Here is a 12,613-nt window from a genome sequence, read left to right as displayed (position 1 = left end):
GAAGCTTTGAAAACCAAAATCTTTTAACCCTAGTTCAACTGTAGTTTCAGTGACACTTTTCAATCTAAATGACTTGATTAGCAAGTCTTGCACTTTAATAAACACACAATGTAACTGTCTTGGCTATCCAGGGCGTTACAGTAATAACCTAATCCACTTAGTCTTTAGTACTGAATCACTCGATAGATAATTACATGGATGAATAGAAGTATTCACTCGTTACTAATTTGCCCAGAGTTTCTCCCAAAATATTCACCAGATCCCCTTCAATGAAGCCCTGGGTCCTATATTTATAGTGCCCAGGGGCTGTTACATGATCAGTAATACTAGGATCGTGGTTTGGTACACAATTATTGGGTAGTGAAGATACGTGTCCACCTCCCCATGATTATGAGATTGCGGGTCTTCTCGTTGTTTCTCTAGATCGTGGTAAATAATGCACGATTGAAACCTCTAGGAAAATGCTAAGTTTAGGTTGGTCCATGAGACTTAGGTGCTAGGCCCAATGACCTTTCAGAGCTGGGGTGCTATGCCTAATGACCCTCTGGGTGCTAGACCTGTTGATCCTCTGGGTGCTAGGCCTGTTGATTTCAGCTTGAACGAGCGTGAACTTCATCCAGGGTATTTAGAAGTTTAGGCCGACCACCCTATGAAGAATAGGGTGGGGCAACCACCCATGTGGCTCTTGAGCATGTTAGACCGACCACCGTTAGGGGTTGGGGTCAGGCCGACAACCCCTAGGGGCTAGGGCCAGGCTGACCACCCCTTGGGGGTTTAGGCCTAGTCGACATCCCTATAGGTCTTGGACCTATCTTTTTTGCTCATCGGTCTTTTTCAATACTTTGTCATTTTTCCCTAACTTGTGATGCCACGTGCCGCTTTCTCATTCGCCACATCATCTCTTGATTTTTGAGGGATAACATTTTCTAATATTTATCCAGGGATGGTTTTTTGTAGCATGTACAAGTAACTTGGTAAGAGGCAGTATGATTCTTTTGCTTTTCCTTGCAGGTTGTTGAGTGCATGCTACCTACTCGGCCATGCTTTCATGTAGTTCATCTTTATACCACATTGTTGCGAATTTTCCTAAGTGTGTGCAAGTGTACACAATCGTCAAACAAGTAATAAAGTGAAAGTAATTTTTATCATCTCCTCAAGGATTGCCAAACAAACATTGTAAAAATCAACACTAAACAATTTGGGGTACAATTTTTTTTTGATGATTTAATTAATTGAACTAAAAAAAACTAAACAAGAGAATTAAAATAGGTCTTGAATACTAAAGCTAGAAAATGACAAATTGTGATTAATATTATGATAAAAGTTAGGCATATCAAATCCCCCTAATTTGTAATTTTTCCCCTGATGTTGCAACAAAGTTCATAGCAAAGTTCTCTTGTAACTAGGATTTCCAATTTAATGCACATGCCATTTCCAAATGCTCATGTTAAAGTTCCAAAAATTAAATTCACATACTCCTATGATAAATTTAATTTCAAGAACATAATTTAAAGCATCAATCGTTCAAGTTTGCAAGGTGAATAAAATATCCCTAAGTTATCCACTAATCAATAACAAAGTTATCAACATGCATCAATCAAGCATTTCCACTAATTCTAACCCTTCCAGAATTAAAACTAGCTTGTTTCTCACCTAGGTTGATCACTCTCAAGCAAGAGTTTGCACAATAAATATAGCTTAAATGAACAAGAGAAAAATTGCATAAAACATTCAATAGCTTGGGGGTGATTACAAATTAGGGTTCATTAATATCCTTAACACAAACAAATTAACTTATAGTCAAAATACCCATATCACCACAACATATATTCAACATTATCTCAAGAGTTTAAGATGAGAAAAATAAAATTATAGGAAAAGAGAGTTTAGAGAGACAAGCCAAAATAATAGAAATCTTTTATTCTTTGTCTTCTAACTCTTCTTCTTCTTCTTCTTCTAGCTTCCTCCTCCTAGGTTTTTCCCCTTCTTTTCTTGATGTTTTAGCTCCAAAGGTGCAGAAAACTCTTTCAATGATATCTTGGGCGACTGGGTTTTTTTCTTGGAGAAGATGGTATCTTTTTGTTGGTTCAAAAAGGGTATAAACCCTCTCTTTCTCCCTCTACACGTGGGGACCACTCCCCTTTTTCAGACTTTTTTAGCTGCTTTCCACCTCATATTCCCACTTTTCAAGTCTCTCCACCTCATTTAATTACATGCCAAGTGTGAAAACTTTATGCTGCTGGCTGCCCACACTTTACTGCAGCAAAGTTGAGTGATGTTACAACAAAGTGCCAGAATTTCAGGTCCAAAATGATTTCCTTGCACATGCTTCACTAAGCTTTCGAAGCACCCTTTCTTTATGCCTTCAAAATAGATACCACATTTTTAGAACATAATCCCATTATTTTCCACAAGAGTTATCATTAATTAAAACAAAAAACACAAACAAAGTTAAAAGACAAAATGACTAAAAACACACAATAATAACACAAACACTCTATTTCAATTACATTTTTAAGTCCAAAAGCTCAATTAATAACTGTAAAATATAGAGTTATCACATACCTGTCATTTAACTCACTTCTGATGTCTTTTGGTGTGGTTGTTTTTTTTAATGTTTAGGAGCTTTGGTTTATGCAGTCGCCTATTAACTTTGATGTTGCTTGACGCTGGTCTCCAAATCTTATTTCCAAGGAGCAAGTGTGTATATAGCAGTACTTTCTAATGATAAATGCCTATGTGGTGCTATTCCCTGATGCTCTTAGTGACCACTTGCATTTTTAATCCAAACAAACAATACTGTACTCTTTGGAGCATGATTTTTGCACCATGTATTGGGAGTGATTTGTAATTGCAAAGTAGCTGAGCACACTCTTTAGTGTTTATTTTTCTTTTTATATCTGGCCACTTATAATATCTTGATGAAGATGATTTGTGATTACTAGCGAGTCTTCAGTATCAACTTGAGTTTCTTTATTCTGATTATTCTCGAGTTGCTCTAGCATTTCCGATCTGATAAGTGTTGCATAGTCAATTATGTCAAACTCGTCATTGTGTTCTTCTATGTTTGCCTCTGTGCATTGCTCTGTGGTTGATTCTGTTGTCCGTGGACCATTGTCAATGATTTGTAGTTCTTGTGATACGGTTGACTCTTCATTTTCAAAGAAATTATTTGATGTTGTTGTTGTGTTGTTGAATGTACTCACACATAATGGATACTTTGTGAAATTTGAATCCTTTTTTTAGCTGAACGTAAAAGAAGACACTGACATTATCCACTATTTTCAAGGGTGGGTATCCTTCTTTTATTTGGTATTGTAGTTGCAGCTGCGTTGATGCGGGGTTGCATTGTAGATGCCGAAATAGTTTCTGTAGTAGCTCTTCATAGTTGCAATCCACTGATATACATTCCCCACTAGGTTCAAAATTGATGTAATTATTGTTGTCATCCCAATGTCAATTTTTATAGTATCAAGATTGTTGTTGCATCCATTCCCTGAAATTTATATAATTGAAATTTTTTATTACAATTTGAAATATTGGAATTTATACTATTATCCATTTTTAAGATGTAGGTGTGCCCCGCAACGACAACATCAATACAACCCCAAGGCAACTTCATTTAAAAAGAAAATTAAAAATATCATCCTTATTTTGTATTAAATCCCAGAATTAATATTATGTTTTTTTTTCATATTCAGTTGTTGTAAAAAAAAAAACAACGCGAATTAATATTCATTTATTTTTTCATATCTATTTGTTGTAGAAACCCAAAAACAACCAGATTTGAAAGACAATTATCGATAAGCAGCAGGTAAAATAGTTTGCAACCAGATTTGATTCAAATATTTAGGGAAAATATTAAAATCATCATACCTGAGACTATGATTCTACTTCGTTTGGAAACTCGTTATCAATATTTCCCATTGTACCTCATTTGTTCTGGAAAAATGAAAAATATATTTATACCTAATATTAAGTTTTTGAAAAAAATTTCTATAATTGATTTTTTTTTTTTCATTTTTTACCCGTTTTTGTCACAATTTCGTTGGAACTGAATGTTGTTTAGGTGTTTTCCAATCGCTGTGTTGGGTTGTGTTCCATTTTATTGGTAGATTTCCGGCATGGAGAGAATTTTCTGGTTTGCTTTTGGTTGTTTCGCAAGTTTTGGGTTTCAGAAGAGAGAAGCTTCCTTTGAGTGCGAGCTCATTAAAGAAGAAGTTCTATTTTTGTTTGAATTCTTTATTGACTGTGACACCCCAAGTTGCTAATAAGGTTTAGGTGCTTGATTAGCGTGCCTGGAGGGCAATAAGTGAATTAATATGTTAATATATGAATTTGAATGAATATGTGATTAGAATGCATGTTTAGGTGGTATAAATATGCATGTGGACCTCGTTTGTATGTTAGGGGTAAATTGGTAATTTTAGCCCGTTGAGGGCATAAACGCGATAATTGTATTATGTGATTTGCACCACGTGAGTGTGGTGATAATAATGTGATGCACGTGCTGAGACGGTCCTAGAGATCTAGTTAACTTAAAAGACACAACGGGATTTTATATCCGGCTTGGGAGGAGCCTAGGGGTACTTTGGGAATTTCGTAAGTTGATTTGAGAATTAGTGGATAATGGTTATTGATGATTGAGTAACTTGAGTAACCATTAGTAACTGCTGAGAGTAACAAGTTTAGATGGGAAAAATGGTAGAATTGTAATATAGGTGAAAGGACAAAGGTGCCCTTGAGGTTTGGTTAGGAAAGAATTCTTATGGAAGGGTAGAATGGTCATTTGGCTAAGGGTTAGATAACTTCAGCTGAGGGGAAAAGGTGATCACGTATTATACTTAGCCATAGTGAGCTTATGCTGAATTTGAAGAAAAGGCTAGAAGAAAAGAGGAGAAGAAGAGGAAAACTGAACTCTTGAAACCTAGGAGAGAATTAAGGGAGCTTGAGGCAACCAAATTCGAATTTGAGCAAGGATTGATCAAAGGTAAGAATTTGATCTCTGTTTTTGTTGAAATTAAGCTTGAATTTACAGAGGTTAAGTGTGGGAACCTAAAGGAAATATGGCTGGTTTTACTTGGAAATTCGGTTTGGACAACAAAAAGGGAAGAGGCTTGAAGCTGGAATTGAGAAGAGTTCAAGTTGAGTTTTGATTGAGGTATGAATCCTTAGCATGTTTAAATTTTGTACCTAGTGTGGTTTAAGATTTTAGAAGTATGGTTTGCAGTTCTTAAGCTTTGGATTATGTTTTAGAAGCCATGGTTTGAACTTCTGAAATTTGAAACTCAAGAATGGATCTTGAGTGTGATTGTGTAATTGAGTTTGTTTTTTATGTTTATAGATTTTTAAAGGGTTCATTTGGGGTTTTAAATTGATTTTGGGGCTTAGGTACTTGTTTGGGTTGAATTGGAGTTGTTTTGGCTCGGGAAAAATGCAGGGGAAAACCCAGAAATCTGGGTTCGCGTAGGGGCATCGCGGCGCAAGCTTGCATCAGGATTAGGGATAGCTTCTGGGCGCCGCGGCCCTTGATGGCGAGTGCCGCGGCCCTAGGCAATTTCTAACAATCAAATATTACATTTTTAGGGCTTTTTCCCGGGGGCTCGGGGGAGGGTTTCAATACATTGTTTTAGGGAATTAGAGGTCCCGAGAGTACGGATTGGTCCCGGGAAGTGGTTTTGGGATTGGTTAGAGTTAAAAGTGTTTTATATGTGTGGTGACTAGGATTTTGGAGAGGCTCGTGATAGAGGACCGTGCTTGTGACCTTGGTGCATCGGAAAGCTCGGGTTACAGGTAAGAAAACTGTAGCACCCATAGAGCAGGGTGTGGGCCCATAGTATTGTTGTAGGGCACGGCCCTAGATTGCATTATTATTAGGGTGTAGTTTTGATTGAATTATTATATGCTTGAACGATGTTTAGGTATGCTATATGTGTGGATATAGTAGCATGAACGACAAAGGAACCGAGAACGGTAGTGGGGCTGGGAATATCACTTAGCACATGGAGTGCTTATGGTTAGGGTGAGACCCCAATGGATACATGGGATATCCTTACGGTGTGGACCGAGAACCTAGGCTGTGGTAACGCTTCTGGGACGGCATGGCCGTGTATGTGTTTAAATCTTATGGACTATCTGATTAACTGTGAGTTATCTGCTATAGTAATTGTATGATATGCATATGTTATGCTCTGTATGAGTTTTCTTGCTGGGCTTCGGCTCACGGATGCTCTTTGTTGCAGGTAAGGGCAAGGAGAAAGTCAACCAGCCATGAGTACGGAGAGCGTGGGGGCGGCGCATACATTTTTGGCCTGCCTGACTGCTTTGGTTGGGGGCATTTTGAGAAATGGCTGTATTAAACTATGTTCTTGATAATTAGTCATCTTTTAACCTATTTTGAATTGTAAATATTTTACAAACCATATTTTGGGATCCCAAATGTTAAACTCTAGGAACTTTTAATGAGATAGAGTACTTTTTAAAGATTACAGCCTTGACTTTCGGTTTAATCACACTTTTGTTCTAAAAACCTCATTTAGTGAGCTAATTGCACATTTCAAACACACTTAGTAACGGCTCAAAGGTTGTAGGGCATTACAACTTGGTATCAGAGCGAGCTAAGGTTTATTGGTTCTGGAGATTGACCCAACATGTATGCACGCTGCCATTGAAAAGCTCGACTCAGGGTTGATTGGTATGGTTGATTAATATACTTGAATATGTGTTTGAATGCCTTGTTTGCCTGCTTAGTTTATAAAGAACATGATGAATGAGATAGCATATGCATGATGCTAGGGCAAGGCCCGTTGTGTGCTATATGCTATTTGTGTGTTATTTGGATTGTTGATCTTGGTTTGTTGTTGAGATTAAGAGGTGGAATTGGATCTTGTTATCATGCCTGGTGAGCGGTGTCACTGATTGCAGGCATATAGTCGTAATGCCTCGGCCATCATCTAGACTCCGCGGCAGTTGGGCCGAGGATGACAATCATGGTCAGGACCCTCCACCTGCCCCACAGAACTGGCAACAGATATTAGCCGAAATGGAGGCTAGGTTGCAGAGAACAGAGGAAGAACTCCGTCAGATGAGGCAGCAGGCCCCTTCACAGGTTACAGGGTTACCAATACAGCAGAATGTGGTGCCAGTGCCGGTTCAGCCCGTGGTTGAGAACAGGTGGGAACCCTTATACGAAAGATTCAGGAAGCAACAACCTCCTACCTTTGAGGGTAGATCGGACCCACTATGGGCAGAGAAGTGGATGAATATGATTTCCTTGATCTTAGACTTTATGAGGGTCGAAGGAAATGAAAGGGTAGCTTATGCTAGCTAGATGCTTAGGGAGGATGCCCGCATCTGGTGGGATGTGGTGAGTCAGTGGAGGAATGTTACAATTATGACATGGGAAGAATTTAAGAGTATCTTTAATGAGAAATACTACAGCATAGCAGTTCGAGTTGCGAAGGTTGATGAGTTTATCAACCTGACTCAGAACAGGTTATCAGTTACTGAGTATGCCCTGAGATTTGACAGACTAGCGAAGTTTGCGCCAGACTTAGTGCCAACGGATGCGGCCAGGAGATATAGATTCATACGGGGGTTGAATGTGATGATCGCCCGTGATGTGAATATTACGTTGATTCCAGAGACTACTACTTATGCTCAAGCTATGGATAAGGCCCTTACTGCAGAGAGGGCTGAGGATCAGATATGGAAGGATAGCACTATTAGGCGCGATGCCAGGAGGACGCTGCCTCCTTTTGTTGGGTCTAGTCAGGGCAGTGGCCCCAGTGAGCAGAAAAGAAGGGTTCTAGATTCATTTGTTCCTCCTAGTTTTGATAGGAGGGTGCGAGGTTCTATTGGTGGCCGTCAGGGCGGAGGTGACAACTAGAGAAGTTTTCCAGTGTGTCCTCAGTGCTGGTGACGAAATTAGGGTGAGTGCCAGATTAGGGCATGTTTTATCTGTGGGAGTGCCAACCATCTGAAGAAAGACTGCCCACTAGTTAAGAAAGAAGAGCCAAAGCAGGGAGACAGTCTCGGTCCTGCCAGGGTGTTCGCATTGACTCAGACTGAGGCGGAGGCTAGTCCCTCAGTTCTGACAGGTCAAATCTCTAACGCTGGTTCTTTGTATACTGCATTGATTGATTCAGGGGCTACCCACTCATTTGTATCTGCTAGGGTGATAGACCAGCTTTGTAGACCTAGTATTGTGTATGCTAGGGGTTTCCAGACTTTGTTACCAACAAGAGAATTGGTAGTCTCTAGGAGATGGGTTAGAGCATTACCAGTAGAGATAGATGGTAGAGAATTTTTTGTTGATCGGGTTGAATTAGACATGGATGACTTTGATATGATATTAGGGATGGATTGGTTAACGAGGTATGGAGCAACGATTGATTGCAAGCGGCGTATGGTGACTTTTGAACCAGAAGGCGAGGTGCCTTTTGTGTTTGTGGGGACGGTGAATGGACCGCGAGTGCCTATGAGTTCGGCACTGAAGGCTAGAGACCTGATGCAGGAAGGTTGCATAGGATTCCTAGTGAGTATTGTAGATACCTCTAAGGTAGTGGCAGTGGGACCGAATGAAACTAGATTGGTATGTGAGTTTCCAGACTTATTTTCAGTGGACTTTCCGGGGTTGCCGCCACAGCGAGAGATTGAGTTTGTCATAGAGTTGGCACCGGGGGTGGAGCCAGTCTCCAGGGCACCCTATAGAATGGCTCCAACAGAGTTAAAAGAGTTGAAGATTCAGTTACAGGAGCTATTGGATTTGGGGTTCATTAGACCGAGTTTCTCACCATGAGGTGCTCTAGTGCTATTTGTTAAGAAGAAGGATGGGTCGCTTAGTATGTGCATTGATTACAGGGAGCTGAATAAGCTAACCATTAAGAATAAGTATCCACTGCCTAGGATCGATGATTTATTTGATCAGCTACAGGGAAGTACTGTGTTTTCGAAGATTGATCTTCGGTCAGGCTACCATCAGTTGAGAATTAAAGATGAGGACATACCGAAGACAGCTTTTCGGACAAGGTACGGACATTATGAATTTCTGGTTATGTCCTTTGGACTAACCAATGCCCCAGCAGCTTTCATGGATATGATGAATAGAATTTTCAAGGACTACCTGGATAAGTTCGTGATTGTGTTTATCGATGATATACTAGTATACTCCCAGTCAGAGACAGAGCATGAGCATCATCTGCGCCTGGTGTTGCAGCGGCTGAGAGAGCATAAGTTATATGCTAAGTTTAGCAAGTGCGAGTTCTGGTTATCGCAAGTTACATTTCTAGGCCATATCGTTAGTAAGGAGGGGATATTGGTTGACCCAAGTAAGATAGAGGCAGTGAGAGATTGGCCTAGACCAAGCAGTGTCCCTGAGGTCAGAAGTTTTCTTGGGTTGGCAGGGTACTACCGGCGATTTGTAGAGGGGTTCTCCAAGATTGCTACTCCATTAACAGAGTTGACAAGAAAGAAGACCAAGTATGTGTGGACAGATCGTTGTGAGAACAGTTTCAAGGAGTTGAAGCGGCGGTTGATTACTGCATCGGTACTGAGCCTACCGACAGACAATGAGAAGTTTGTGGTTTACTGTGACGCTTCCAGACAGGGTTTGGGATGTGTGTTGATGCAAGCTAGGAAGGTTATAGCTTATGCATCAAGGCAGTTAAAGGAGTACGAGCAGAGATATCCCACGCATGATTTGGAGTTGGTTGCAGTGGTATTCGCACTTAAGATTTGGAGACATTATCTGTATGGTGAAAGGTACGAGATATACACTGACCACAAGAGTTTAAAGTATTTCTTTACTCCGAAAGATTTGAACATGCGTCAAAGGCGATGGCTAGAGTTGGTAAAGGATTATGATTGTGACATCCTATATCATCCTGGGAAGGCTAATGTGGTGGCTAATGCATTGAGCCGGAAGGGCCCAGGACAGTTGTTTAGTTCAAGGCAGATATCAGACAGACTAGCTGAGGAGATGGCCAGGGCAAGTATAGAGTTAGTGGTTGGTAGGTTAGCCAACATTACTCTTCAGTCAACGCTCCTTGAAAGGATTAAGGAAGCGCAGGGAAAGGATCCCCAGTTAGTTGAACGTAGAGAGAATGTCCTAACTGGAACGATTAAAGGCTTCTCTATCTCAGAGATGGGCCTATTGAAGTACAAGGGACGGATTTGTGTGCCGATTGATCCAGGTATTCGGCGAGAGATTCTGGATGAGTCTCATACCACTCCCTACACTTTTCACCCAGGTACTACGAAGATGTACCAAGACCTGAAAGTTTTGTACTGGTGGTCAGGCATGAAGAAGGATGTGGTGGACTATGTGGCTAGGTGCTTGACTTGTCAGCAGATTATGGGTGAGCATCAGAGGCCAGCAGGGTTGTTGCAGCCTCTAGGGATTCCCGAGTGGAAATGGGAGGATATCACCATGGACTTTGTGGTTGGGTTGCCGAAGACCATGGGTCAGCATGATTCGGTGTGGGTGATTGTAGACAGGTATACTAAGTCCGCCCACTTTTTACCTGCGAGAACAACTTATACTGTGGAGCAGTATGCTAAGCTTTATGTGAAGGAAATTGTTCGACTTCATGGGGCTCCGAGGTCGATAGTATCCGACAGAGACCCCACCTTCACCTCCAAGTTCTGGGAGAACCTATAGAAGGAAATGGGCACACAGCTACGGTTCAATACCGCTTATCATCCTCAGACAGATGGGCAGTCTGAGAGGGCAATTCAGACATTGGAGGATATGTTACGAGCCTGTGTGTTGGACTTTGGGGGATCTTGGAGTAAATATCTCCCATTGATTGAGTTCTCGTACAATAATAGCTATCAGGCGACTATCGGAGTGGCTCCGTATGAGATGCTGTATGGGAGGAAGTGTAGATCACCGATACACTGGGATGAGACAGGTGAGAGAAGATATCTAGGTCCAGAGATGGTACAAAGGACCAATGAGGAAATTGAGAAGATTAGAGCTCGTATGCTCGCCTCCCAGAGTCGCCAGAAAAGTTACTCCGATCTGAGACGTAGGAATGTGGAGTTTCAGGTCGGCGATCATGTATTCCTCAGGGTTTCACCCCTGAGAGAAGTGAGACGTTTCGGTGTTCGGGGCAAACTGAGTCCCAGGTTTGTTGGCCCCTTTGAGGTTCTGGAATGAGTTGGAGAGGTAGCTTACAGATTAGCGATGCCTCCAGCTCTATCAGGGGTTCATGATGTGTTTCATGTGTCCATGCTTCATAAATATATATCAGATACTAATCATGTGCTGAGTTATGAGAATTTGGAGTTGGATCAGGATTTATCATACGAGGAGAAGCCTGTTCAGATTCTTGATAGGAAGGACAAAGTCTTGCGGAGCAAGACCATCGCCTTGGTTAAAGTGTTGTGGAGAAATAGCAAGGTTAAAGAGGCGACGTGGGAGCTTGAGTCAGATATGCGGGAGCGGCATCCCGAGTTGTTTAGGTAATTTCGAGGACGAAATTCTTGTAAGGAGGGGATAATTGTAACACCCCAAGTTTCTAATAAGGTTTAGGACCTTGATTAGCGTGCCTGGAGGGCAATAGGTGAATTAATATGTTAATATATGAATTTGAATGAATATGTGATTAGAATGCATGTTTAGGTGGTATAAATATGCATGTGGACCCCGTTTGTATGTTAGGGGTAAATTGGTAATTTTAGCCCGTTGAGGGCATAAACGCGATAATTGTATTATGTGATTTGTACCACGTGAGTGTGGTGATATTAATGTGATGCACGTGGCGAGATGGTCCTAGAGAGCTAGGTAACTTAAAAGTCACAACGGGATTTTATACCCAACTCGGGAGGAGCCTAGGGGTACTTTGGGAACTTCGTAAGTTGATTTGAGAATTAGTGGATAATGGTTATTGATGATTGAGTAACTTGAGTAACCATTAGTAACTGCTGAGAGTAACAAGTTTAGATGGGAAAAATGGTAGAATTGTAATATAGGTGAAAGGACAAAGGTGCCCTTGAGGTTTGGTTAGGAAAGAATTCTTATGGAAGGGTAGAATGGTCATTTGGCTAAGGGTTAGATAACTTCAGCTGAGGGGAAAAGGTGATCACGTATTATACTTAGCCATAGTGAGCTTATGCTGAATTTGAAGAAAAGGCTAGAAGAAAAGAGGAGAAGAAGAGGAAAACTGAACTCTTGAAACCTAGGAGAGAATTAAGGGAGCTTGAGGCAACCAAATTCGAATTTGAGCAAGGATTGATCAAAGGTAAGAATTTGAGCTCTGTTTTTGTTGAAATTAAGCTTGAATTTACAGAGGTTAAGTGTGAGAACCTAAAGGAAATATGGCTGGTTTTACTTGGAAATTCGGTTAGGACAACAAAAAGGGAAGAGGCTTGAAGTTGGAATTGAGAAGAGTTCAAGCTGAGTTTTGATTGAGGTATGAATCCTTAGCATGTTTAAATTTTGTTCCTATTATGGTTTAAGATTTTAGAAGTATGGTTTGCAGTTCTTAAGCTTTGGATTATGTTTTAGAAGCCATGGTTTGAACTTCTGAAATTTGAAACTCAAGAATGGATCTTGAGTGTGATTGTGTAATTGAGTTTGTTTTTTATGTTTATAGGTTGTTAAAGGGTT

The sequence above is a fragment of the Humulus lupulus genome, chromosome 3, assembly GCF_963169125.1.
Source record: "Humulus lupulus chromosome 3, drHumLupu1.1, whole genome shotgun sequence".
Lineage (NCBI taxonomy): Eukaryota > Viridiplantae > Streptophyta > Magnoliopsida > Rosales > Cannabaceae > Humulus > Humulus lupulus.
Note: the sequence above shows the minus strand (reverse complement) of the source record.